Here is a 24,321-nt window from a genome sequence, read left to right as displayed (position 1 = left end):
AGGCGTGTGTTACTACCTCTATATTTCTGCGTAGCATGTATAGTGCAGGTGTAAAATGGCCAACCAACTATCACAGCACCATTTATGGAGCACTCACTCTTTGCTGACTGCTTTTCAAATGCCATCATCATCGTTTGCTTAATTCTTCTGTTTACTGGGGCCATTCCTAGACTCTTCTGGTTTAGCCTGCCTGTTCTAGGACCAGAATCCACCATTTTAATTAGTGTATCGTATGAACACACTTTTAATATCATAGAGGGCAAGTGTTTTCCCATTATTCGTGTGTGATATCCCATTTTTAAAAATTCTTTTAGGTGCCCTAAAGGAACACTGGGTCAAGTTTTCAATAATATCCCATAGAGATTTGTGTTGGGACTGTTTCATTTATGGATAAGTTGAGGACAAATTTGTAGATGAGTTAACCTTTTAATGTATGTATTATGTTTTGCTGTATTGGGTCTTGTGATCCATTTATTCAACAGATATTTTTTGAGCGCCAACCGTGTGCCAGACGCTGTTCTAGGCGTTGAGGTTATACCAGGAAACAAAGCAGAGGAATATCCCAGCTTACATGAAGCCAATGTGATAGTTACTTGGAAGAGCCAAGCAGGGTTGAGGGATTAGAAGAGTGGGATGAAGTGGGGTAGATGGAAGAATTGAGTAGGGTGGTCAGGGTGAGCACCACTGAGAAGGTGAGACATGAGCAAACATGAGATTTGCAGGGAGTATTGGCATGGGCCCTGCAGATGATCCAGACCAGTGGTTCTCAACCTGGGGCGCTTGTGCCCCAGGGGAACCTGGGGGGTGCTACTGGCATCTGGTGGGAATAGACCAGGGCTGCTGCTGAACATCCTACAATCACAAGGCAGTCCCCAGACAAAGAATTGTCTGGCCCCAAATGGTGATAGTGCCAAGGTTGAGCAATCTTGATCCAGGTGAACGTCTGCCAGGGCAGGGGGTTACTTAGTAGAAGATCTTAAGGCAGGAATAAGGACCAGCAAAGAAGTGAAGAGAGGGAGGGTGAGGGTAGCTGGGAATGAGGCCACAGAGGTGGGGTTGGGAGAGAATGGGGAGAGGGCCAATGATTTGGGCCTTGTAGGGCAGGGTAAGGAATTTGACTTCACTGCCAGTGAGGTGGGGAACAACTGCGAGGTGTTGAACACAGGAGTGCTAGATTGAATTATGTTCTGAGAGGATCACTCTTCTTGCTACCATGCCGAGGGGCAAAGAACTGAGAGATTCTTACATCCTCAGAGATGATGGTCCGAGCCAAGATGGCGGCAGTAACGTGGGTCAGATTCCAGATCAGTTTTGAAGGGCAGAGCCAGTAGGATTTCCTCATGGATTAGATGGGGTGTGAGGAAAGGAAAGCTTTAGTCTGAGCACCTGGAAGGATGGCGTTACCCCCAACCAAGTTGGGAAAGACAGTGGGCAGAGCAGGTGGTGGAGGGGTTTAGACCAGAGGTTCAGTTAGGGACGTACTGTATATGAGATGTCCAACATGCACACAACTGCAGATGTTGGATATTTGGTTGGATATCCAAGTGTGGAGTTATGGAGAGAGGTTAGAGCTGGAGATAGAAATTTTGAGAGTCATCAGCACATGGTTTTTGAAGCCATAAGAAAGACTGAAGTCAGTAAAGGAGTTGAGTGTAGAAGGAGAGGAAAAGAAGACCAATAGCAGACACCTAGAATATTCCAGCAGGAAGAAGTCAGGGAGATGAGGAGGGACCAAGAACAGAGGCCGAGAGTGACCAGTGAGATAGGAAGAAACCAAGAGAGTCTGGCATCCTCGAGGCTAAGTGAAGAAAGTGCCTCGTGGAGTCCTTTGGTCACCGCCCCCCCCCAGTCCTAGGCAACCCCTAATCTACGTTGTGTCTCTATAAATGTGTCTATTCTGAACATTTCACGTAGATAAGTCATGTAATAGGTGGTCTTTTTGTTCTGTCTTGTTTTTCACTTACCATAATGGTTTCCAGGTTCATCCCTGTTGAGATAGTTCGTCATTCCTTTTTTAGGGCTGAATAATATTCCGTTGTATGGATATACCACACTTCTTGCATCCCGTCACCCACCGATAGACATTTGGGTTGTTCGTGATTTTTGGCTTTTATTAATAAAACTGCCAGGTACACATTTGTGTACAGGGTTTTTGTGAATGTATGTTTTCGTTTCTCTTGGATATAAACAGAGGGTCGGAAACCCTGGGTCATTTGATGACTCTGGGCTTAACCTTTTGAAGAATTGCCAGATTGTTTTCCAGAACGGCTGCACCATTTTACATGCCTACCAGCAGTGTATGGGTGCTCTAATTTCTTCACCTCTTCGCGATACTCGTTACTGTCTGTTCTTTGGTTCATAGCCATCGTAGAAAGCGCGAAGTAGTCTGTGATTTGCATTTAGTATTTGATTTCATTATAGTTTTGATTTGCATTTCTCTAATGACTCGTGATGTAGAGTGTCTTTTCATGTGATTATTGGTCATTTGTACATCTTTGGAAAATGCCGATTCAGATCTTTTGCGTGTAAATTAATTTTGTTTTTTAAATTATGGCGTTGTAAGAGTTCTTTATTATATATTCTGGGTATAAGTTCCTGATCAGATATATGATTTGCATGTATTTTATCCTATTTTGTGTATTATCACTTTCTTGATGGTATCATTTGCAAGGGAAAAGTTTTTAATTCTGATGAAATCCAACTTACCCTTTTTTTTTCTTTTGTTGTTTGTGTCTTTGGTATTGTGTCCAAAAAGGCCCTGCCTAACCCTAAAAGGTCATGAAGATTTATTCCTTCCTTCCCTTTTTTATTTTAAAAAGATTTATTTATTTTAGAGAGAGAGAGAGAGAGCACTCACATGCTTGTGCCCCTGTGAGGAGGGTGAGAGGCAGAGGGAGAGAGAGAATCTCAAACAGACTCCCCCCCTCCTCCAGCACAGAGCCCAAAGGGGGGCTTGATCTCAACAACCCTGAGATCCTGACCTGCACTGAAATCAAGAGTCAGACGCTTTACCAACAGAGCCACCCGGAGGCCCCAAGATTTACTCCTTTTTGCTTTTTTATTTATTCATATTTTTTATTCAATTTTCCTTTCTACTTGAATTGGCAAGTGTTCCCAGGATAATATTAAATACCAGCGGGCTTTCCTTGTTCTATTCCTGATATTAATGTTTCACCATTAATCATGATGCTGTCTATGAGATAAGATTCTTAGAACTTAAAAAAACAAAGTATCCCATATACGTTTGTGTTTATAAATAATCAAGGACTTCTTCTCTCCCAATTTAATTAATGAGCAGTTCTGTAATACATTTCTGGATGAACCTTAATTTGTTGGGGGTACATAATTATTTTATTATACTGCTGTTTATAGCTAGAAGTTTTATAATTTCCTTTGTGATTTTTTGATTCATGAATTATTGAGGCTCTTAGACATTTCCAGAGCGTTTTTTTTCTTTTCTACTTCTCAGTTTTATTGCACTGTAGTCAGAAATTATGGTTTGCATGCTATTGATTCTTTAATTTTAACCGAGAACTGCTTTGTGTCCTGGTTGGTATATGGTCTTTTTCCCCTCGTTATATATATATATATATTTTTTTTAAAGATTTATTTATTCATGATAGACATAGAGAGAGAGAGAGAGGCAGAGACACAGGAGGAGGGATAAGCAGGCCCATGCCGGGAGCCCGACGTGGGACTCGATCCTGGGACTCCAGGATCGCGCCCTGGGCCAAAGGCAGACGCGGAACCGCTGAGCCACCCAGGGATCCCCACCCCCCGTTATATTTGAAATGATATATAAACTCTAATTGTTGGGTGCAGAATTCTATCTATATCATCTATATCTAAAATCTATATACAGTCTTTTTATTTTATTTTTTTAATTTTTTAATTTTTTAAAGATTTTATTTATTTATTCATGAGAGACAGACAGAGAGAGAGAGAGAGAGAGAGAGAAGCAGGCTCCATGCAGGGAGCCCGATGTGGGACTCAATCCCGGGTCTCCAGGATTACTACCTGGGAGGAAGGCAGGCGCCAAACCACTAAGCCACCCAAGGATCCCCTATACAGTCTTTTTAGCTCAGTCTTGTTACTTATATTGTTGGTGTATCTTTTATATTCTTAATTTTTTTGGATGCTGAATTTATGAATATCAGAGCCAGATGTGTTAAAGTCTCCCTCTATGATTACGAAATTTGCTAATTTTTCTTTGTAATCTTATCAACATTTACTCTCTATTTTTTTAAAAGGTATATTATTTTGCCTTATAGTACTATCATAAAAACAGGGATCCCTGGGTGGCGCAGCGGTTTGGCGCCTGCCTTTGGCCCAGGGCGCGATCCTGGAGACCCGGGATCAAATCCCACATCGGGCTCCCGGTGCATGGAGCCTGCTGCCTCTGTCTGTGTCTCTGCCTCTCTCTTTCTCTGTGACTATCATAAATAAATAAAAAAATAAAAAAAATAAATAAAAAAAAACAATCTTTGCCTTGTTATTTACGTAATAAAACCTTTTTAGTATCTCTTGACTTTCAGCATTTCTGCATCATGCTTTGGAAGGGCCTCTTATAGCAGGTTCATCTTTTTTGTGTGTGTGTGGTTATTGGTGTATTTGCATTCTTTCATTTTATTTTGTGTTTTCTACTTTTTTTAATCATTTTTTCTTTTTATCAAAAAATATTTTTTGAGTAATATTCCACTGTGTATACACATATATATACCACATCATATTTATCCATTCATCAGTCGATGCACATAATATTACTCAGCCATCTAAAAGAATGAAATCTTGCCATTTGCAATGACGTAGATGGAGCTAGAGAGTTTATGCTAAGTGAAATAAGTCAGAGAAAGACAAATACCATATGATGTCACTCATATGTGGAAGTTAAGAAACAAAACAAACAAGCATAGGGAGAAAAAAGAGAGGCAAACCAAGAAATAGACTCAATTATAGAGAATGAACTGATAGTTTCCAGGGGGGAGACAGGTGGAGGGATGGGTGAAATAGGTGATGGGGATTAAGATGTACCCCGTGATGAGCATCGAGTGTTGTTGTATGTAAGTGTTGGATCCTGTACACCTGAAATTACTATTACACTGTATGTTAACTAACTGGAATTCAAATAAAATCTTTAAAAATATTTTCTGCTTGAAAATATGAATTGTGTTTTCTTTTTTTCTTATTTTGCTCCCTCTACTGATTTGGGAGGATTGATTGTTATTTTCTTTTTTTCCTATTTTGCTCCCTCTTCTGATTTGGAGGTTCCGCATTTTGTGTTTTATTCTTTCTGAGATTACTTTCACATTTTTAATATGCATAGTTGGCTTAATACAGTATGAATGAAACCAAGATTTCTGCCTTCCTCCAAAACAAACAATGATGACGGAACACCTGTTCTGATCGTATTCCCATCGCGTATCTTTTGTTTAACTTTAGCACTAGATTGTTAATAAGCTCCCCAATTTTTTTTAACAGCATTACTGTCAGTATTGTTTACAATTCATGGTTATTTGGATTGATGGCTGTTTGCCAAGTCCTTTGCTCACTCTTGCTTGCTGCATCCTTCTCTCTGGGTCCCATTTCTGACTGCTGCACATACCTACTTTTCTTAGTTCTTTCAGGGAAAGCTTGTGGAAACTCTCCGGGACTTTGTTCATTTACATATGATTTTGCCCTGAATGGTCGATGTAGGTCTAGAACTCCGGGGTGATAGGTGTTTTCTTTAATTCTTTGAAGACCTAGTTCATGGTTTTCTGGTCTCTACTGCTCATCAGAGGAGCCTGGAGTTAGTCTTTCAGTCCTTTGTGGACAGTATCTTTCTCTCTTAGTTGTTTTTGTGATTTTCTCTTTGCTTTGCTATTCCTCAGCTTCACTTGGGTGTGTCTAGGCATGTAACTTTATTTTCCCTGCTTGGAGGTCAGACGCGCTTATACATTGAATCTTATAGCTGTCTCAAGTTCTGAAAAGTTTTCAGTTATCATATCTTCAAATAGGTCTTTTCCTTATCAGCCTTTGAAATGCCAGCCCCATGTGTGAAGGGCAGTCTGGCACAGGGGGTAAGACACGGACTCTGCAGGTAGCTACGTGGATTTGACTGTCCTTCGGTGCTTAATAGTGGAGGACAAGCGATTAAACGCTCTGTTTCTCAGTTTTTTCATCCATAAATTGGGCATAATAACATTACCAAACTCATAGGTTGTTGTGATCATTAAAGGAGTTAACATATGTAAAGTGATTAAAATAGCTCCTGGCATATGGTCAGCGCCGTGTGAGTCTTAGTTACCAGTGTTCCCTGAAGTGCTCCAGAGACCCTACGTGGACACAAACAGGACTTTAAGTTTTTAGATGGATCTGGCTTTGTTTCAGTCCCTGGGGATGCATTGCTGCCAGTTTCCATGATTATTAGTATCATTTTGGACCTTCTTATTTTATTCTCTCAGTCTCCTGTTCTCCATGGATACGTGCTGGGGGAGTATGTCCAGTTTCTCTCCTGGTCACTGCATCTCCCCATTTAACTAACCCGTTATTAAACTCTTGTATTGCATTTTGAATTTCAATCACTCTGTGTTTTACTTCTAGAAATCCTATAGCAATTTTTGAGATCTGTGGGCTTTGCGTTTTAGTAGTTTCCTGTTCTTTCATTGGTTTTAGTCCTTTTACTCACTTAATAATTTAGAACGTAATCATATGATCATTTTCAGGGTTTTCTTTATTGCAGGTTCATAGAGTGCTGGTCCTTCTGTTTGTTTATCAGTTGATTGTTTCCTTCTGGTTGAATCATTTCCTTGAGCAGATTATAATTTTTTTTTTTTTTTTGGATTTTGTTGATTTATCTGAGGCAGGGGAAGGGCAGAGGCAGAAGCGAATCTTAAGCGGACTCCATGCTGAGCGCAGAGGTGGACACGGGGCTCGATCCAGGGACCCTGAGATCATAACTTGGGCCGAAACCAAGAGTCAGATGCTTAATCGACTGCACCACCCAAGCACCCCTAGATTGTAATTTCTATATGATATTCTAGGGAAGCAAAAATTATCCAAACTGATTTAAGATTGGTGATATATTAAGAAAGGATTTTATGGTAGCTCTGTGCTTCGTGCATTGTAAAAGTGTTGCGTCAGAACATTTCAAAAATTGTTTCTGCTGACAATCCCATGGATGCATCAGTTGGGACCCGTTTTTCCCATTATTTCTGTATGTGGGGAGTCTACACAACGTAAGTATTATAAATTTGGACTTGCATGGCCATGGTGCAAGCTTGGGACTTCCTTTCTTTCTGGAAACTGCCTACCTCCCACAATTCTTTGTATTTTCCCAGATGGGGTGAGTGTTCCAGCCCCCATTTCACTGAGTGGGATGCTTTCTCCAGCCTGAGTTTTGTGCAGGACCTCAGCTCCAGCTCCTTGTCACAGGAGGGATGAGGGCCCAGGCTGGATCCCTGCCTCTTGCTGACACCGGCGCCCCTGTCCTGGCCTCTGGGGTCTGCCATCTGTCGCTCAAGGTCTCTGGGGGCACCGGCTGACAGTTTCTGGCTCCAGCTCACACATCTCTTCATTTTTTGCACCTGAGGATTTCCTTTTCTCTCCTTCAAGCTCAATTATGTATTTAATTATTTTATATCGTGTTCTATCCAACATATCCATGCATTTGGAGCTGGGGGTGGTTGTAGGGGGAGGATGCTGTGCATGTCGGCCATAATCTTTTATTTAGGATTTTACATCTAGAGTGACAAGGAAGATTAGTCTGTGATTTTATTTTGGTTTCATCTTTGGCAGGTTTTGGTACCAAGGTTATGCGTTATTCATAAAATTAATTAGGAAGTTTTCCTCCTTTCTTTATCCTCTGAAACGTTTTAAATAGCACAGAAAAATTTCTGTTCCTTGAAGGTTTGAAATTTTCCAGTGAAATCTGTCTGAGGACGACACCTCTGGGGGTGGGGATGATTGTTTTCCACACTTATTTTCTTGTTGGCTTTTCTACTTCTTAAATCAGTTTGTATGACTTCTGCATCCCTAGACTATCATACATTTAATCAAGATTTGAAAATTTATTAGCATAAAGATTCCACGTGGTATTCTTATATTTTAATAATTTTTTTGCATCTCTGGCTACATCTCTTTTTCCTCAATGCTTTTCCTCTCTCTCTTTTTTTTCTCCATTGGACTTTGCCAGAGATTTATATATTTTATTGACCCTTTTTGAGAAACAGCTGTTGAGTTTATTTATTCATCCTACTATTAAATTCTTAAAAATCTGTACTTCCTCCTGTCATCTTTAATCTCTTTTTTAAGGTTTCTTATCTTGCTCTTTTTCTAATTTTTTAAGTTGAATGTCTAGGCCATTTGTTATTTTTTTTTTCTATAAGAATAAAACATTTAAAGCAATAAAATTTCCTCTGAGTACAGTTCTGGCCACATTTCATAAGTTTTGGTGTGCATAAGTTGTCACCATCATAATTTTTCATAGCTGAAATTGCTATTTTTATCTCCTCTTTGAGTATTTCATCATTTCTTAGTTTCCCTCTTGTTGTTAATTTCCAGTTAGGTAGTATTGCATTCCATACATTTTATCAAAACTACCATATTTTCATGAAATTGGAATGATCTTGATTGGAACGCATACCATTATTTTATGTATCATGAAGAAAGAAGAAAAAAATCTGCTGCTGCTTAAATTCTAACGTCCCGTCAATTGTGAAATGTATCTTGGTTTCAGAGATGATGTGAAAAAAGTACATCTTAAGATGTCTGAAAGGTGGAATTTATCATTCACTTTTCTTTTTCTTTTCTTTTCTTTTTTTTTTTTTAAAGTAGGCTTTATACCCTGCATGGAGCCCACAGCAGGGCTTAAACTCATGACCCTGAGCTCAAGACCTAAGTTGAGATCAAGAGTCAGACGCTTAACCAACTGAGCTACCCCCGCGACCCTGACTGGTTTTAAATTTAAATACATTGTGGTTTGAGAATGTGACCTGTATTGTATTAGTTCCCTGCAATAGATTTTAACCTGGTATGTGGTCAGCTTCTATAAATGTTTGAATGAATGTAAGTGTGTTTGAAAATAACATATCTTCTCTATTTGCTGGCTATAGGAATACACACACACAAATATATTTCTGTACATATTCCATATATACATGCATTCACACACGCGCACATACAAAATCAATTTTTTTTTTTATGATAGTCACAGAGAGAGAGAGAGGCAGAGACATAGGCAGAGGGAGAAGCAGGCTCCAGGCACCGGGAGCCCGACGTGGGATTCGATCCCGGGTCTCCAGGATCACGCCCTGGGCCAAAGGCAGGCGCCAAACCGCTGCGCCACCCAGGGATCCCCAAAATCAATTTTGAAGCAGTGCTTTTCAAATTTTCCGTATCCTTGCTAGTTTTTCTAGTCACTTGATCTTCTCCATTTCTAAATGAGACCCATTAAAAATCTTCCACTCTGGCTGTAGATGTATTCATTTTCCTCATGATTGCCACTTTTGGATTTGTAGTTGACCCTTGAGCAATGTAGGAGTTGGGGACACCCATCCCCATGCAGTCGAATATTTCAGTATCACTTTCATCTCCCCCAGAACTTTACTAATAGCCTACTGTTGACCAGTATGACGATAACATAAACAGTTGATAAACATATTTTGTACGTGTATTGTATACCATATCCTTACAAGGGTACCTAACTTTTCCCTAATGTTTTTGCTATTTCTAGGCTGTGGTTCATCTGTGGGTTTTTTCAAATTGTCACGCATTTCTAAACATTTTCTAATATATTACTTGGAAAATATTTGTGTCTAAGAGGCCCGGCATAGGTCAAACCCATGCTGTTCAAGAGTCAACTGTGTATATTTCGAGGTTCTTTAGTTAGATGCCTGCAAGCTCTTGATTAGTGTCTTCTTTTTTATTTTTTAAAAAAGATTTTATTTATTTGAGAGAGAGAGAGAATGTGAGTGCATAAGCACAAGCAGGGGGAAGAGGGAGAAGCAGGTTTCCCGCTGAGTAGGGAGCCCAATGCAGGACTTGATCCCAGGACCCTGGGATCATGACATGAGCCGAAGGCAGATGCTTGACCAACTGAGCCACCCAGGTGCCTCCTTGTCTTCTTTTTTAGATTGTTCTTTTCTTCCTTCTGCCACTCATTAACTACCACTCCCAATTCCTTTTTGCCTTGAATTCAACTTCATCTGATAATAATAATCACAACGTCAGCTTTCCTTTGGTTAGTACTTCCTAGCATTCCCCTTAACATGGACTTCTCTCTGTGTTGCTTTTGAAAGGCTTTTTCACCAAGATTGGTGGCCTTCATCCGGCTGGCAGGAGAGACCCTGTGGGTCTCTGTGTGTATGAGCACGTGTTTCTGAAGGCAGCAGGGACGTGCACAGACTGGGGAACCCGCGTGCCTGAGTCTGGATCCTGGCTCTACCAGGAGTAGGCAATTGCACACATTCCTTCACCTCCCAGGGCCTTAGGGTACCCCATTTATAGAATGTGATCACCTCACTCATGGGATGGTTTTGAGGATTCGGTAGGACAATACATGGTAAAATGCTTAGACCAAAGCTTGACATACAGTGAGCATCACTAAATGGTAGGAGGGCGTAATCCCTTACCATTTATTGTCATCACTGATATTTTGGATTTATTTCCTTTTTCTTTTTTAAAAAGATTTTATTTATTAGAGATAGAGAGTGCATGGGCAGAGGGAGGGGTAGAGGGAGAGAGGGAGGAAGAAGCAGACACCCTGCTGAGTGCAGAGCCTGAAGCAGGGCTCCATCCCCAGGACCCTGAGATCATAACTTGAGCCCAAGTCAGGCGCTCAACCAACTGAGCCACCCCCAGGGTCCTCTTTGGGTTTATTTCTATCACCTCATTTGCGGCCTCCTTTTACTACTCTCCTTTCTTGTACCCAGTCTGATCGATAATGTTTTTTTTCCTCTGTGGATTTGAAAACGATAGATTTTCTTCCTATCCTTTGCGTACCCTTAAAATCTTGACACACATATTTAACTATAAATTTTGAGCATGTCTAAAGTTATTATAAAAAATAAAGTTATTATCTCGGTCATCCTTCAAAACAATCACAGAGGGATCCCTGGGTGGCGCAGCGGTTTGGCGCCTGCCTTTGGCCCAGGGCGTGATCCTGGAGACCCAGGATCGAATCCCACGTCGGGCTCCCGGTGCATGGAGCCTGCTTCTCTCTCTGCCTCTCTCTCTCTCTCTCTCTCTCTCTCTCTATCTCTGTGACTATCATAAATAAATAAAAATTAAAAAAAAAAAAAAAACAATCACAGGTCTTTGCACGCGGGGACTTCACACTGAATAGTCTCTCCTTCCGTCTTCCTTCCTATTATAGTGGAGAATTTCTTTTGATCTTAATACACAGCTGGTATTATCAATATATAGAGTCGATGGTTAATTCAATTTTCTGACAAATTTTTATCAATGGCGGTGTTTTGTAAATCCTGCTCAGTATCTTTTTGGGTTCATTTTTCTCGCAGGAATGTATCCTTTTGTTGTTGTTGTTGTTGTTTTTCATTCAAAGACTCAAATTTTTTCATTAAAAAAATAGAATGACCCCTCTTTACCTATAACACTTAGAAAAAAATGTATACTCCTTCACTGTCTTCTGGGCTTCTCTTGAAGTGGAGCAAGACATCTGTTGTTGGTCAAACCATTGGTAGGTAATCTGTCTTCTTTCTGGTAAGCTTTAAGATTTTTCTTTTGAGTTTTATTGTGAAGTTTTACCAAGATGGGTGAATTTTTCTTTTTACCTTTATCCTGCTCAGCACTCTGTATACACTTCCAGCATAAGAGAGCATGGGTTTCTTCAATTTCAGAACATTCTTAGCCATATCTCCTTAGTTTATTGCTTTTCCTACCAGTACCCCATTCTCTTCTTTATAAACTCTGTATTCAGTGAATGGGGTAATTCTTTCCAACGATTGTATAGGATTCCAGAGTTTGAATCGACCAAAACTTAATTAAACTTTCAGCTACTGATGGGAATTTATATTTTTCCACTTTTTTTTTTTATTAAAAACAATGCTGTAGCCCACATTTTAATCTCTTTCTTTTTTCTTAGATTCTATTTTTATTGCATTCTTTTAGATAATGACTTCTATTGAGGTTTTTTTCCCCCGTAGTGTAATATAAGCCCATTTTTCTAAATATTCTGAGTGATTGAGAAAACTGTATTCTATTTGCTGAGTGCAAAGGTGTAAGAGGGAGTACCAGAGTTTTATGAGTCAGATCTTTACTATTCTTATGTAATTTTGCTTGCATAATTTATTCATTTAAAAACTGTTAAAACCTTTATGACTGGGGATTTGTTAAGTCTCCTTTTGCTCTAATTATTTGCTTTATGGAATGAAGCTATGTTGTATGATATATCATTGCCTGTCTGGACAGGTCACTCCTCCTGAAGCTGCCGCCGCCACCGCCGCCGTCGTCTTCTTCTTTTTAAGATTTATTGGGGCACCTGGGTGGCTCAGTGGTTGAGTATCTGCCTTTGACTCAGGGTGTGATCCTGGGGTCCTGGAATCGAGTCCTACATCGGGCTTCCCGCAGGCAGCCTGTTTCTCCCTCTGCCTGTGTCTCTGCCTCTCTGTGTGTCTCTCATGAATAAATAAAATACTTTTCTAAAAAAAAAATTATTTATTTATTACTTGGGCAGGGGAGGGACAGAGGGAGAGAATCTCCAGCAGACTCCCTGCTGAGTATGGTGGAGCCTGGCTTGGGGGCTTGATCTCATGACCCTGAGATCATGACCTGAGCCAAAACCAGGAATTAGATGCTTAACCTACCGAGCCTCCCAGGGCCCCCTCTCCTGAAGCCTTCTTGGACCTCCTCCATGGGTGCTCAGGCTCTGCTAGACACCCTGACCTCCCAGTGACTGCTCAGTCACCCATCCTGTGCCCGCTGCTCTGGGTTTGCAGGATTTCCCGGTTGCACCTGGTTCCCTGCTGTACCCTGAGCATCTTGCCTCCATGCATACAGGCTCCATGCCTCCACCCCCTTTTTGTATCTATGGAATCCTTTTGAAGGAAATTGAGTGGGGAAGGGATCAGGCTATTGGGGCCTACCGCCACCCTTAACACAGAAGTCCCTTTTCTTCCGACAGCTGCTTTGCAAGCATGAAAGCTCTTCCCTTACTCAGCTTGACCTCCTCCCTCACTCCAGCCTACCCACGTGTCCACGTGAACGCTGCCCATTGAGGCCCACGTCCATGGCAGGAAGGAAGGTTCCCAGCACCCTGGCTCTTACACGGGGACACAGAAGCTGTGTGGGGCTGGCAGTCTGGGCTTGATTCCAGGAGAGAGGCTTCTCTGCTTCCCGGCTTGGTAACGAGGCCCGGGAACTCGTTCTGCGGCTGCGACGTGAGCGCCCGCCAGCAGTGGCATCTGCTGCGTCCCTCCCGTGGGCCTGGCGCTTGTTTGGGCACCGCGCGACCTCACACATTCTTATGGCAAAGCCCCGAGAACTGCTGATGGGGAGGAGGAACCCGAGGTTGAGCCCCGGGTGTGTGATCCTCCAGCCGGTCGGGGGTCCTGGGGGATTTTCACCCAGCTCCTCCATTCCTGGCCCTCTCTTGAATTCCAGCTCAGTACCCCTTGGAGCCCCTCTTTCTTTCCCAAAGGGAGGGTGCATGGAGCCCTTTGCACCAGGGGCGGTCTGGCTGCACCGTCCGGGGAGAGGCAGTGCCCACTGCCCAGCTGCACGATACCCCGCAGCCTGCACAGCCCCCTACCCTTTGGGTGTTCACCCAGTGCTACGCGGGCTGCCTGTGGGTGGGTGGGATGGACAGGCGGACAGCTGCCCTCGCCTCTCCATATCTCTTCTCCACCACCAGCCAAAGTGGGTCTTTTTTTTTTTTAAGATTTTATTTATTTATTCATGAGAGACACAGAGAGAGGCAGAGACACAGGCAGAGGGAGAAGCAGACTCCCTACAGGGAGCCCGATGTGGGCCTCAATCCTGGGACCCTGGGATCATGCCCTGAACCAAAGGCAGATGCTCAACCACGAGCCACCCAGGTCCCCCCAGAGTGGGTCTTTTAAACAAGAGAATTTGCACCCATCTGGTGGGAGAGGCTGATGCCCCTGCTACCAGACCTTTGTTTGGGGGTGCCCCCGTCCCTTGCCTGCCACTTCTTCAGTCCCCTCCTCACACATCCTAGGCACCGGTGCCTTCATTTGCCCAGATCGGGGCTGTGCACCATGGTGGCCTTGCTTCAGGACTGTCTGCATCCCTGGGAACCCCAGGAGGGTGGGGTGCACGGGCTGGCCCACGGTGGGTGCAGTGCTCAGCGAGGGTGGTGCAACCAAGAGGCGAGGTGAAGGTGGGGGAGCCGATGGAGGCAGAGGGAAGGGGAGGGGATGAAAAGGTGGGGGAGGATGCTCTCGAGCCAAGCTCCAGGCTCTGCGTGTTCCGAACGCCTGCCCGCCTTTGCCGCGCTGTTCCCAGAGGGTGCCAGCTCTGAATGCCTGCTTAAGTCACTCCACGAAGCTCAGCTTCTCAATCTGGTTTTTATTTGCAAGGGCCAGATTCATCTTCCTTTTTTAAAAGTCAAGCTTCTGAGAAAGTCATTTAAATTCACAGTGATTCTCCTTTCAAATAGCTTCTTTGAATGGAGTTTTCAGAGTCATGGATCTTAGGGCCTCTGCCAGGAGAGGCTGAGGGTCATGCAAAGACTCATTGCCAGGATGCTTATTGTGGGCAAGGACCCAGGGGCCCCCAAGGTGGGGGGGTATCTTCCTGTAAATGGGTGGGGGGGGATGCGTGTGCCCGCAGGGGCCTGCAGTCCATCCACTGAAGGTCGCTTTCCAAGGTGACCGGTGGTTATTGATTCTCTCAGGAAGGCGAGCTGCTGCTGTCACTCCCGGTGTTTGTGTGCCTCGAGATTAGAGTTTGCAACAACCCACACCTTGGAATATATTCTGGACAGTGAAAAAGCTGTGAGGTAGATCTGTATGAACTGCCTGGGAAACGGTCCAAAAATGTATTGTTAAGTGAGAAAGCCAAGTGTGAACCATGCGCACACATTTGTGGCTCGAAAACACATACCTGTAAAAAAGAAAAAAAAACAAAACACAGGGATAATATTCGCTATTCCCGTGTTCATAAGTATCCATCTAGAGAGGAGTCTGGAAGAGATTACACCGAATTTCATCAGGGTGGAGTGGCCTGGATTGGGGTGGTTTGCAAAGGGATCGCTCATTGTGCTGTAGAGGGTTTATTCCTCTGTGTGTGTGTGATTTAAAGACATGTGTGGATTTGGGATTGGGGCTCTTCACGATTTACCCTGAGCTTCTGGGATTTTCGGTTTTATTTCTTCAAGTGATGGTGTTGAATGGCTCACCCAAAGTTGATTGGCCGTCCCCAGGGGTTATTGGATGACTGGTAAATAAGTCACGTTTGTAGCTTAGGTCAGAGGTCAGCAAACTTTTCCCCAACGGGCCAAGAGCAACTGTTTCAGGCTTCCTGGTCCGAAAGGTCTCTCCCTGAAGCTGCTCACATGTGCCACCTTCACGCGGGCAGCCGTGATGATAGGAGGAGGTTGGACGTGGCTCAGGCCTGATAAAACTTTATTTATAGAAACTGGTGGCTGGTAGGTTCAGGCCTGTGCACTGACGGTGGTTGAGCCCTATGGGGTTTCACTGAACCTTAAGACACAGAAGGGTATGAAAATAGAGAAAAATGGTAAGTGGACATATTTTAGGGGTTTAATCAGAGCTGTCATGTTGAAAGCATTGTTCAAGGGGCCACAGGTTAAAAAAAATAATAATAATTGCTTTTCTCAAGTACCGTCCTGCAGCCTCTTCCAGCCTCTTCCAGCGGGCCCTGGACAGGGAGGGGGGCTGCCAGCAGGAGAGGGGCCCCAGTGAGTGCGTTCTCTATGGCTCTGGGGGGAGCAGGCCCTCCAGAAAGTGCTCCCACAGTTCCCCGATCCTGTGCACGTCTGTGAGGTGCCTGGTCTTGCACTGGGTTGGCCCTCAGTCAGCTTTGGTTGTGTGAACAGAGCTCCAAATGGCCCGGGGTGGGGGTCCCCCCCAGCCTTGGGGAGGCGGTGGACAGGGCCAGGCTTGGGGCAGATGAGCGGCATTGCCAGGGTTGGGGAGACACCACTGGCCTCCCTGAGGCTGGATGTTGAGAACCGGGGCTCTCCCAGGCCAGCTTCCGCCCTCCTGGATGGGGGTCAGAACCCTCCTCCTGTCGGTTTTGTGCAGGGTCACAGGGCTGACCCTGTGACTCCCCTTTGTTACCTTAGTGAGCTTTGGGGATAGATTTAATGAGAGGTCGGTTGTGAAATGGGTATTTTTAAATTCAGTTTGTTTAAACTACACAAACAAAAACAGTTCTTGGGGCGACCCAGGTGGATCAGCGGTTTAGCGCTGCCTTCAGCCCAGGGTGTGATCCTGGAGTCCCGGGATCGAGTCCCACATCGGGCTCCCTGCGTGGAGCCTGCTTCTCCCTCTGCCTCTCTCTCTCTCTCTCTCTCTCTCTCATGAATAAATAAATAAAATCTTTAAAAGAAAAGAATAAAAAAAAGAATTAAAAAAAAAAAACAGTTCTTTTCTTCCACACCCCTCCCCCCCCCACACACACCCCACCTCTGGCAACCACTAATCTGTAATCTGTGAGCTTGTTTTAAAAAAAATCAATTGATCGATAGTTTCCACATATAGGAAAGATCACATGGTATTTATCTTTCTCTGGTTTATTTCCTTCAGCCTTTCCTTATGCCCTTGAGGTCCATACCTGTTGTCATGAATAGTAAGATTTCATTCTTTGTCGTGGCCGCATAATATTCCACTGTGTGTGTGTGTGTGTGCGTGTGTGTGTGTGTGTGTGTGTTGTGGATCACATCATCTTCATCCATGCACCCATCGATGGAATATGGAAATACTCCTTTTTTTTTAAGATTTTATTTATTTATTCATGAGAGACACAGAAAGATAGAGGCAGAGACATAGGCGGAGGGAGAAGCAGGCTCCTCCCGATGTAGGAGCCCGATGTGGGACTCGATCCTGGGACTCCAGGATCACACCCTGGGCTGAAGGGAGGCGCTAAACCACTGAGCCACCCAGGTGTCCCAAATATGGAAATATTCCAACACTTATGTTTCCATATTTGATTATTGTAAGTAATGCTGCTATGAACATGGGGTGCAGATACCTTTTCAAATTAGTGTTTTCATTTTCTTTGGATAAATACCCAGAAGTGGAATTCACTGGATCATAGGGGAGTTCCATTTTTAATTTTTTGAGGAACTTTGTACTGTCCTGCATAGTGGTGACACCAGTTTGCATTCCCACCAGCAGCATATGAGGGTTCCCCTTTTCCCCACATCTTTGCCAATGCTTGTTATTTCTTATCTTTTTGATAATTATCTATTCTAATAGGTGTGAGGTGACATCTCATTCTGGTTTTGATTGACATCTCTCTGATGATGGCCATCTGTATATCTTTGGAAAAATGTCTATTTGGATCTACTGCCTGCTTGTTAATTGAATTATTTGGGTTTTGTTTGTTCGTTTGCTATTGAGTTGTAGGAGTTCTCTATATATTTTTGGGCATTAGGCCCTTATCAGATATATGATTTGAAAATATTTTCTCCCATTCAGTGGGTTGCCTTTTCATTTTGTTGATGGTCTCCTTTGTTGTGAAGAAACGTTTTAGTTTGATGTAGTCTTTGTTTTTGCTTTTGGTGTCAGATTCAAAAAGTCATTGCCAAGACCAATGTCAAGAAGCTTACTACCCATGTTTTTTCCTAGGAGTTTCATGGTTTCAAATCTTTCATTCAAGTCTTCAATCCAGATTGAGTAATTTTTTGTGCAAGGTGTAAGAAAGCGGTCCTGTTTCATTCTTTTGCATATGGCTGCCCAGTTTTCCCAACACCACTTATTGAAGAGACTATCTTTACCCCATTGTGTGTTCTTGGATCCTTTGTCATCAATTAATTGACCATATACATGTGGGTTTAATTCTGGGATGTTCAATGATCTACGTGTCTGTTTTGATGCCAATACCATTATGTTTTAATTACTATAGTTTTGTAATATAGCTTGAAATCAGAGAGCATGATACCTCCAGCTTTATCCTTCTTTCTCTAGATTGCTTTGGTTATTTTGGGTCGTTTTATAATTCAGTATAGATTTTAGGATTGTTTGTTCTAGTTCTGTGAAAAATGCCATTGGGATTTTTATAGGGATTGCATTGAATCTGTATGTATATCACTGTGGCCGGTAGGGACATTTTAACAATATTAAATCTTCCAATCCACGAGTATAGACTACCTTTCCATTTATTTGTGTCTTCAATTTCTTTTCATTATTGTCTTACAGTTTTCCATATACAAGTTTTTAACCTATTAGGTTAATTTATTTCTAGGTATTTCATTCTTTTTGATGTGACTGTAAGTGGGATTGCTCTCTTAATTTCTCTTTCTGATAGCTCCTTATTAGAGTATAGAAATGCATCAGATTTTTGTGCATTGATTTTGTATCCTGCCACTTCACTGAATTTATTAGCTCTAACAGTTTTTTGATGAAGTCTTCAGGGTTTTCTGTATATAAAACATTATACCATCTACAAAGAGTTACAGTTTTACTTCTTCCTTTCCAATTTGGGTGTCTGTCTTTTTCTTGCCTAATTACTCTGGCTAGAACTTCCTATGTTAAATAAAAGTGGCAAGAGTGGACGTCCTTGTCTTGTTCCAAATTTTAGAGGAAAGACTTTCAGCGTTTCACTGTTGAGTATGATGTTAGCTATGGGTTTGTCATATGTACTCTTTGTTATGTGTAGATACATTCCGTCTACACTTTCTTGGGAGTCTTTTTTTTTTTTAACTCATAAATGGATGTTGAATTGTATCTAATGCATTTTCTGCATCTATTGAGATGATTGTATGATTTTTCTCCTTTGTTTTTGTAATGTGGCATATTAACTGATTTGTGAATGTTGAATCATCCTTGCATCTCTGGAATAAATGCCCCTTGATCAGAGTATATGATCCTTTTAATGTATATTGAATTCAGTTTGATAATATTTTCTTGAGGATTTTTGCATCTATGTTCATCAAAGATATTGGTCTGTAATTCTCTTTCCTCATGCCTTTCTTGTCCATTTTGATATCAGAGTATTACTGGCCTTGTAAAAAGAGTTTGAAAGGGTTCTTTCCTCTTCTGTTTTTTGGAAGAGTTCTTTCAGGGCTTTTGAAAGAGCCCTGAAAGGGCTAGTATTAGTTCTTCTTTGAATGTTTGGTAGAATTCATCAGTGGAGACATTTGGTTCTGGACTTTTGTTTGTTGGGAGGTTTTCCATTACTGATTGAATCTCCCTACTAGTAATCAGTCTGTTCAGGCTTTCGATTTTATCATGATTCAGTCTGGGTAGCTCCTATGTTTCTAGGAATTTATCCATTTCTTGTAGGTCATCAAATTTGTTGGCATGTAGTTGTTCACAGTAGTTTCTTAAGATCCTTTGTATTTCTGTGGTATCAGTTGGAACATCTCCTCTTTCATTTCTGATTTTATTCATTTAAGTCCTCTTTATTTTTTTCTCTTTATTTTTGTTCTTGGTGAGTCTACTTAAAGGTTCGTCAATTTGTTTTTGTTTTATCCTCAGTGAACTGGCTCTTAGTTTCCTTGATCTTTTCCATTCTGTTGTTAGTCTTTTTTTTTTTTTAATTTGTTGTTAGTCTTTATTTTATTTTTTTCCTGCTCTAATCTTTGTTATTTCCTAACTTCTACTAACTTTGGGTTTCATTTTTTTTTCTTTTTCTAGTTCCTTGAGGTATAAAGTTAAGTTATTTATTTGAGACTTGTTTCTTGAGATAGGCACTTATTGCTGTTAAGTGCTCTCTTATACCTGCTTTTGCCGCTTTACATTTATTTTGGTATATTTCTGTTTTCATTTATCTCAAGGTATTTTCTGAATTTTCTCCTTTTATTTCTTCTTTGACACATCGGTTGTTCAGTGGCATATTGTATTCCACTTATTTGTGAATTTTCCAGTTTTTTTCCCATGTAATTTCTAGTTTCCTACAATTGTGGTCAGAAAAGATGTGTAATATGATTTTAGTCCTCTAAAATTTATTATGGCTTGTTTTCTGACCTAACACATCATCTATTCTGGAAAATGTTCCATGTATACTTGGGAAGATTATGTGTATTCTGTTGCTTTTGGGTGGAATGTTCCATAAATATTTAAGTCTATCTGGTTTAATGTGCCACTTAAGGCTGATGTTTCCTTATTGATTTTCTGTCTGGAAAAACCTATCCATTTATGTAAGTAGAGTATTAAAGTGCCCTACTATTATTGTATTGCTATTTCTCCCTTTAGGTCTGTTAATATTTGCTTTATATATTTAGGTACTTCTAAGTTGGGTGCATAAATATTTGCAAATATTACATCTTCTTATTGGATGGACCTCTTTATCATTATGTAATGTCCTTCTTTGTCCCTTATTACTGCTTTTATTTTAAAGTATATTTTGTCAGATGTAAGTATATAGCTACTCCAGCTTTCTTTTGGTTTCCATAGAATATCTTTTTTTTAAAAAGATTTTATTTATTTATTCATGAGAGACACAGAGAGAGGCAGAGACATAGGCAGAGGGAGAAGCAGGCCATGCAGGGAGCCTGATGTGGGACTTGATCCCTGAACTGGGATCACACCCTGAGCCAAAGGCAGACGCTGAGCCGCTGAGCTACCCAGGGGTCCCGATAGAATATCTTTTTTCACGCCTTTATCTTCTGTCTGTATGTGTCCTTGCATCTGAGGTGAGTTTTTTGTAGGCAGCATATAAATGTGTCTTTTTAAAAAAATCCATCCAGCCATTCTATGCCTTTTGATTGGAGAATTTAGTCTATTTACATTTAAAGTCATTATTGACAGGTACATGCTTATTGACACTGTTTTCTGACTGCGTCTGGAGTTCTTTGTTCCTTTCTTCTTGCTATCTTCCTTTGTGGTTTGATGACTTTCTTAAGTGGTATGCTCTCATATTCCTTTCTCATTATCTTTTGTGTATTTCCCATAGGATTTTGCATTTTGGTTACCATGAGGCTTACATATAACAACCTAAATCTATAATAGCCTATTTTAAGTTAATAACAACTTAAGTTTGATCCCATTGTAAGCTCAACATTATTATTCTCACTCCCCGTTTTATGTTTTACATCTTTTTTCTTATGTATCCCTTAACTAATTGCTGTAATCATACTTACTTTTTACTACTTTTGTCTTTTTAACTTTCATACTAGCTTCATGAATGATTAAAATGGATTAAGTGGATCTATTTCTTTTTTTAAAAAAGATTTTATTTATTTATTTGACAGAGAGACAGCATAAGCAGGGGGAGCCATAGGCAGAGGGAGTGGGAGACTCAGGCTCCCTCCCCACTGAGCTAGGAGCCTGTTGTGGGGGCTCGATCCCAGGATCTTAGGATCATGACCTGAGCTACAGGCAGACGCTTAACTGACTGAGCCACCAAGATGCCCCTAAGTGCGTATTTTTCTGAAAGGGACCTCAAGGATGCCAAAGGCAGCCTCATGGACTAAGCCCTGTGTGGTCACAGTTGTACGTGTGTGCATGCATGTGTTTGTGTGTGTGAGTGTCTAGGTTTAGACATACTGACATTAGCCCAAATGAGTATAGCCAACATCATTTCACGTTGAAGAATGGTGTTCATAGAAGGAGGATGAAGAGTATGGCCATTTTTTCTGTGTCCTGGCAGGTGATGGCCAGCCTCAGGTGGATATTGCCCAGAGCCCTGGGCCTGGACCTGGCTGTGGGAAGGGCAGTGGGAGAAATGACATAGGAGAAAGCCTTAACGCAGCACCCAAACGGAATTTCCTCCCCTGCTAGAAGTTAGATCCAATTCACACCCTCGCGCAGCTTGAAGGCTGGCTCTGGCTCTGTTTGGTAACATCACAGCAAACGGCTGCCTCGTCTCTATTTTGGTTCTTGCCACTGCAGCTTCTTTCTGCACCTTTCAAGAAGTGTTCCTTCCTACTGGAAGGCTGGGGTGCCAAGCTCCCCCAGCTCCTTCCCATTTTGGTAAATTAAGGAACAAATGGTGCCAAATTGTCCTCGTCTCTTTCACAAGATTATTTGTAACCAGCTTATTTTCTTTCCCTCTATTGAGTTGAACGCATTAAAACTAAAATTAAATCATTACCCGAAGCACAGACTACGATCCCTTTCATAATTACATCCTCTTAATTGGCATCTGAGGGCCCAGCTCATTTTCATGCCTGCTGGAAAATGTCTCAGACCCGTTTAATTTTTTTTTTTAGGTTTAAAGGTCAACAAGAATATCTTACCCTAATTTGACAAGTGTGTAAGAAGTAAGGTAAGACTGGTTTTTGTTCACGCAATGCACAAAGAAATCTATAAATCAAGCTGGGTGAATATTAGATGATACCATATCGGAACCATCTGCCTTCATTCTCAGAAGAATCAATACCACAGAGAAAGCGCCGAAGATGTAGTGATTTATGCCCTTGTGTCAGGGGAGAAATATTGGCCATTTTTAGAGTCACTTCCTACCATCCTAAAACAACAGGGCATGAGGGAAAGAATGAGAGCGACCATGACCCTACACGTGTCGAGGAGCAGATCTGGCTGCTTGGTGTTTGATTATCTCTGCTTGAGAAAGGGTGAGTCTGAGGTCCCTTCATGCCCATGACTCTGCCCCCCTGCTATTGTTTGTGGGAAGGCTGCCATGAACGCTGAGATGGCGCAGAAGGGAATTCACTGAATTGCTTCTGAGTGATTGTTGCCAGGGGATGGAGGCTTGGAGCTCGGGGACCCTGGGTTTTCCAGGCTAGCACGCTGCTTCCTGGCCTCCCTCACCCCTGGGCTAGGAGGACCCACAACCTCCAGAAACTCCACCCTCTGTTATGTTGGATGTTGGGGCTTGGTCCCGACACCGAGATATCTGCAAGGGAAAGAGGTGCTGTGGCTCTCCGTGGTGGGAAGAAAAGTCTCTGAGCAATTAAGGTTTGGAAAAACAAGTGACGTTGTCTTACCACCTTCCCCAGAGGTGGTGGTCGACAGCAGGACTTCCCCAGGGAGACGGGGCAGGAGGGACAGATCAGGGGAGCCTCAGGCAGGTGCATCAATCTCTGGGGAGGCAGAGGAGGCTTCGTAAGGCTTGAAAAAAGAACACTTCGTAATTGGAGACGTTTTCTTGCACAAGGGGTGGTTCAAAGCATAAAGTTGTATTTTCATACTCAAACTAACATGAAACATAGCTTTTCACCATTTTCCTGGTTTGAGGGGGGAGGCTCTGCAGACTATCACATACAAGAGATTTCGCGGTTTTGCTCTGTGATGCCTGTGTTAGGTCTGTTGCGGGCTGTCATTGTGTGTTGGTGTCGCCACGTGTCCTCCAGTTCCCATTCTGTGTCATAAACATCATAAGTGCTTCCTGTTCTAAGGTGAGGATGGGCTTTGAGGAAAAGTTTGACTTTTCTATTTACTACGGCGCAGCACAGAAGAGGGACTGTGAGCCTGTTACATCTCCAGTTTTATCCTTTCCAAGAGTCGAAGTTGGTCCTAACACTACAAGCTTGAAATCAAAGTAGGATCATTTCCATCGCCACAGGCGCCAGTACACTGTGCTCATGACTTTTTGTGCTAAACAAACCCACAGACATATCCTGCTTCTCGGATCCTGGGCATGGCTGGATGCCTGGCCCGGCCACACCACCCTCTGGCTGCTGGCCACGGAGGTCACATTGCCGTCTGCAAACCGAACTCTCGAGCATCAGGGCTCTTGATTTTGCTTTTCTTTGTCTCTTTTGGGGTAGCTGACGGTGCTTGGGGCTCAGATCAAGGGCACTTTATATCTATTGCGAAGACGGGGCACACCTTCCTTGAGGTGTCGGCAAACTCTGGGCGGTGATGCCAAACCGCCCTCATCCCTTAAATAGTGTTGGACTAAGATCACATGAAATTCATTCTAAAACCTGGGAGTTTCATTTTTTTTTTTCTGCAAAAGATCATTCTCTGCTTCACATGAAAGAAACTAGCAGCGGAAAACACATCATTAGGATCCGAAATGCTTGTCACCTGTGTGTTTTCAAACCGCTTGGCATCCTTAAGGACGCAGACTCTCGCCTTATTGGAGACCCCCATGAAACGTACACCAAGGGCCGCCAGGGTCTTCCAGACCTTGCCTGGGAGAAGAAGCTGAGAGCACAGCCTGGTGGAGCTCATTGCCAAGGCCAAACTGGCGACTTAGCGAGGGCAGCAGGTTGAAAGTTTTGCAAAAAGTCCTATTATTTGGCTATTAGTTGTCGTGATTGGATGA

The 24,321-nt window shown here is 42.5% G+C and overlaps 1 protein-coding gene across 3 annotated transcripts in view; it reads left to right on the top strand.

The window, feature by feature from the left end:
• CHST8 (carbohydrate sulfotransferase 8) overlaps positions 1-24,321 on the top strand; it is a 130,026-nt gene that overhangs the window by 14,381 nt on the left and 91,324 nt on the right. The window contains exon 2 of one of the 3 annotated variants that reach the window (XM_077855867.1): positions 22,301-22,356. The exons of 1 other annotated variant lie outside the window; for it this stretch is intronic. The gene's annotated coding sequence lies outside the window, so the exon portion shown is untranslated. Of the gene's footprint in view, positions 1-22,300; positions 22,357-22,501; positions 22,664-24,321 lie in introns of those variants that run through there. One more of the 3 variants, XM_077855869.1, reaches the window with a different exon arrangement.

Source organism: Canis aureus, chromosome 1 (genome assembly GCF_053574225.1).
Source record: "Canis aureus isolate CA01 chromosome 1, VMU_Caureus_v.1.0, whole genome shotgun sequence".
NCBI classification, from domain to species: domain Eukaryota; kingdom Metazoa; phylum Chordata; class Mammalia; order Carnivora; family Canidae; genus Canis; species Canis aureus.
The sequence above is the reverse complement of the archived record's forward strand: the minus strand, read 5'-3'. Positions and strand labels throughout refer to the sequence as shown.